At 46.8% G+C, this 4,684-nt stretch overlaps 1 protein-coding gene across 5 annotated transcripts in view; it reads right to left on the reverse strand.

Moving 5' to 3' along the window:
* CDKAL1 (CDK5 regulatory subunit associated protein 1 like 1) overlaps nucleotides 1–4,684 on the reverse strand; it is a 681,380-nt gene that overhangs the window by 652,195 nt on the left and 24,501 nt on the right. The gene's annotated exons all lie outside the window — the stretch shown is intronic.

The following is a 4,684-nucleotide window of genomic DNA, read 5'->3' on the forward strand; positions in this document are numbered from 1 at the left end:
AAGGCCTGCATGGCAGCCTTACAAACTCAGAGACCTAAAATAACCACAAAGGATGGTCTGAAATTAAAATTTTTTAACTAAAAGCAGTTTATGGTAGGTAGTCTTCATTCACAAGAAGATGTGACTACAAACTAAACATACCTCTCTCCAACATATCTTTCCCCCAATCTCTCTCTCTCTCTCTCTCTCTCCCTCTCCCTCTCTCCCTCTCTCCCTCTCTTTCTCTCTTTCTCTCTTTCTTCCCTGACAAAGATCTTCCCCAACAAAGGTCAATTTTCATCTCAATTGAGCCTGTCTGTTGTCCTTTGCATCTATAACATACCCTTGAAATAGCAAAGTAATTTCCTTTTCCTCAAAGCATATATACCACAAAGGAACAGAGATCACAAGTCCCCTCATTATTATTGAGTTGTTGACTGTTAACTATCCTGTACCCACCTATGTAAAAGAAGTATGTGTCTATCGTTTTACTTTTATCCAATCCCAGAGGTTTCCCTGCTTTGCTTTGTCCCACCTCCCTAGTCTATCACCAATGGATTTCATGTAACCAACTTAGCTTCTCTTTTGCTTGTAATCCTATCTAATAATAGACAAACATGGCAATTGACCATACCTTCACTACGCCTCCCATTGGCTAATCAGAGCAATATGCAAATTAACCACCAACAAAGATGGTGGCTAATTTGCATACTGTAGGCAGGGCGGGGCAGTGGGAGCTGCCATCCAGGCCCCCATGTGCAGCCCAGGCGGCGAGGGGCTCAGGAGATGCCATCAGCAAAGCGGGACTGGGGATTGGCGATGCAAGGCAGACCTCCTGGTCCTTCCCCTCAGCAGGCAGGCTCCTATCAATCTTTAGTTTCTACTGAAAGGAATGTGGCGCCTCCACTGGGCAGCCTCCCAGGACTCGGACTCATAGGCTCCCGAGTGGAGATTTCAACAAGGACTTCAGCGCCTGCTCAGGGGAATAACCGCCACCTCCCTACTCCACAGCTGCTTCTGTGTCTGCAAGAAACTGCGCATGCTCCTCCCTGTGGCATGGGCAGGGCCAGAGCCTGAGTTGAGAGGTTCCATGATAGCGATAGCGATAGCAGCTGGACCAGTGCAGGGATGGAGGGAGGGAGGGCGGGGAAAGAGCAAGGGGGAAGCGCTGGTTCCCTGCTCCTCCTCCCACAGGCATGGCCCTTGCTGCTGTTATGATAAAAGGAGTTGTGTTTTTCTAACTCTGTCTGGGTAAAGGAAACAAGTGTCTGTTGACTTCTGATCTTACTCTCTGAGCTGTTAGTATTAGTTCAGAGGGCTCAGCATTGTATTCCCAGGGCCTTTGGTCCCACACAAACCGCAGAGCTCAGTTATCCTGAGATGAAAGGAAAGGAAAGAGAAACGTGAAAGGTTTCCCAGCTCAGTCACAGAGACATCTCATAACCACATATTAAGGAAACGACATTAACTTAGGGGTGGAAAGGACACAAATGAAATAGAAGATGGAGCCATTTGGAGTGAGCAGGCCAGCAGGGGGTCAGTTGGGAGCAAGCAGGCCAGCAGGTGGGGCAGTTAGGGGCGAGCAGGCCGGCAGGGGGGCATATGGGGGCAAGTAGGCTGGCGGCAGGGGGAAGTTGGAGGTAAGCAGACCGGCAGGCAAAGTGGTTAGGGGCAATCAGCCAGGCAAGCAGATGAGTGGTTAGGAGCCATCAGTCCCAGGTTGTGAGAGGGATGTCCGACTGCCAGTTTAGGCCCGATCCCTGTAAACCAGCAGTAGGACATCCTTCCAGGGGTCCCAGATTGGAGAGGGTGCAGGCCGGGCTGAGGGATACTCCCCCCACCCCAAGTGGAGTGCACAAATTTTTGTGCACCAGGCCACTAGTCTATATATATAAAAGTCTAAGCAACCATTATGACCGAACGACCAATCGACCAGTCGCTATGACGTATATTGACCAGAAGGGGGCAGACGCTCAATGCAGGAGCTGCCCCCTGGTGGTCAGTGTGTTCCTACAGCCAACCTCGCATGGCCAGCCAACCTCCCTCGGTCCCTTCCCCATCCAGCAGGCCCCATCCAGCAGCCTCCATCCAACAGCCGGCAGGTCCCCAGGCCCGGCCCCAATCAGGACTGGGCGAGACAGCCCTGATAGGCCCTGATCGCTAGCCAGGCCTAGGGACCCCACCTGTGCATGAATTTCATGCACTGGGCCTCTAGGTTAAAATCAAATTTATTATGTGTGTCCTCCTGTAAGGGTCACAGTGGACAGTTTCTTCAGCTGTGAAATGGGAGCAGAGTCTATGATATGTTGATGAGTGGTTCCTAAATAGATGGTGCTGCCGTGTGTCCCCAGGCCGCCCCAATCAGGACTGGGCGAGACAGCCCTGATAGGCCCTGATCGCCAGCCAGGCCTAGGGACCCCACCTGTACATGAATTTCATACACCGGGCCTCTAGTGTATAAAATAAGAAGCAAAACTGCCATTCTCTGGAGCATTTTCTCAAGCCATTGAGATTTTGCTTCCCAGCAACCATTGTCAGTCTGACTCAAATAAACATATTCAAATTCTATACAGGTCTGAATGTTTCTTACATTGACACACTGTACCTACAGGGTCAATTTAATTGCTTTCCATGATACTAATTTATTGTATCAACAAACATGTATCCATGATATAATTAATTTTTCTGAGTTTAAGGAAAAGACATCATTTCTCAGTAGCATAACTGCAGAAACTTCATTTCTTTAATATGACCTTTTCTCTTTTCTTTCCTTTTGATTCAAACTGACCTCATGCAGCACACCTGCCTCTTTCTCCCTAGAATATCCACTCCCTTAACTATTAAGCCCTCAGGACCATGAGTTTCTGGCAGTATCAAGCTGTCTTAAGAACAAAACCTCAGGTCTGTTGACCACAGAAACAGAGTCTTAGTCAAGCTAAAGATAACATTTACTTCAGATGTGTTTTACCCCTAACCAATGAAAACAAAAGGGCCCTACAGACCACACCCTCATGAAACCAGACAGAACAATGCCATGGCTGGACCTCAGGACCTGATACAGTGATCAACTACTCCTTGCCCTGGCCTCAACCAATCAGGAAAGCCCAAGATCCCAACTCCTTTAGCCACATGATTAGTGACTTTTCCCTTATGCTAACCCATCCCCTGGAAGCCATCGGGGAGCCAGGTCTCTTAGCACTGGCTTACCTGTGACTCTGGGCTTGGTGCCATTTCCTCAACTGCTGGAAGCCGATCCACCCTGCCTGCTTGAGGCAGTCCCTGCAGGGATGTTTCAAGTAGCTTAGTGGAACAATAGAGTAACCTTTGAATGGAGATGGGAAGCCCCCTGGCCTTTTGTATAGAATGGATAGGATTGGGACCAAATAGTATAAATACAGATGTTAGATGACAATAAAGAGAGGAACCTGGCTATGATGGTCACCTGAACACTGACTCCGTGTCTTTCCTTCTCCGTGTCTTTCCTTCTCCGCAGACTCCGTCCACACCTTTGGGAATCCCTGGACCCGCTGGGGCTGGACCCCAGCACTCAACTAATAAACCTCTACAGCCTTTGCTGCACACTCCTGTTCATGTTTGATTGGGCTTTGATGCGCACAGATGAACGGACCCTTAGTCTGTCACCTGAACACTGACTCCGTGTCTTTCCTTCTCCGTGTCTTTCCTTCTCCGCAGACTCCGTCCACACCTTTGGGAATCCCTGGACCCGCTGGGGCTGGACCCCAGCACTCAACTAATAAACCTCTACAGCCTTTGCTGCACACTCCTGTTCATGTTTGATTGGGCTTTGATGCGCACAGATGAACGGACCCTTAGTCTGGTAACAGTAGGTTTCATTCTTTGAAATGAGAAGCAAGAAGACACCATTTTATAATTATGAACCACCCTTCAAAATAAAAAGGGTTTGGAAGAGATAATCAACAAGCCTTAACAAGCCCTCACTAAGCAGGTCTCTTTGAGGTTTTACTACAGGATAATTATATTCCTGGTGTCACAGTTAAAAACAGCAATTTCAAGTATCTACCCATGTGATTTTTCTTCTCCAGATAATGAAAATATCTACTATTGGTAATTAAGAGCTAATCTTTAATTTTTCTATATACTATTTTCAAAAGTCTCTGTGTACATTATACATAACCTATATTTTACACCTATTATAATCACAGTTAAATGAAAATATTTTAGTTTTACAATTGTTTAATAAAACAATATAAGTTATTAAGCAATAAAATGTTCATTAATTCCCATTATTCCACACTAATGAAAGAGACTACTGGCATAGGTAATCCAGAAATCCTATTCTCAATCTAAATATAAAATCAGTAGAGATTTCCTTTTTAAATGTTTTACAGAGCTAATATTGTTCATATTTCCTGGGCCTACAGCACCTAGACAAGTTAGAAAAGTGGTCCTATGTTCTACTGAATGCAATCCAGACTAGAATTAAAAATTGACTATGCATTTCTAAAGTGGGGACAATCGCCCAACTGGCATGGCTCAGTGGTTGAGTGTCGACCGGTGAACCAGGAGGTCCTGGTTCGATTCCTGGTCAGGACACATGCCCAGGTTGTGGGCTCAATCCGCAGTGTGGGGCATGCAGGAGGCAGCCAATCAATGATTCTCTCTCATCGTTGATGTTTCTCTCTCTCTCTCTCTCTCTCTCTCTCTCTCTCTCTCCCTTCTTCTC

This window comes from Myotis davidii, unplaced genomic scaffold (genome assembly GCF_000327345.1).
Source record: "Myotis davidii unplaced genomic scaffold, ASM32734v1 scaffold53, whole genome shotgun sequence".
NCBI lineage: Eukaryota > Metazoa > Chordata > Mammalia > Chiroptera > Vespertilionidae > Myotis > Myotis davidii.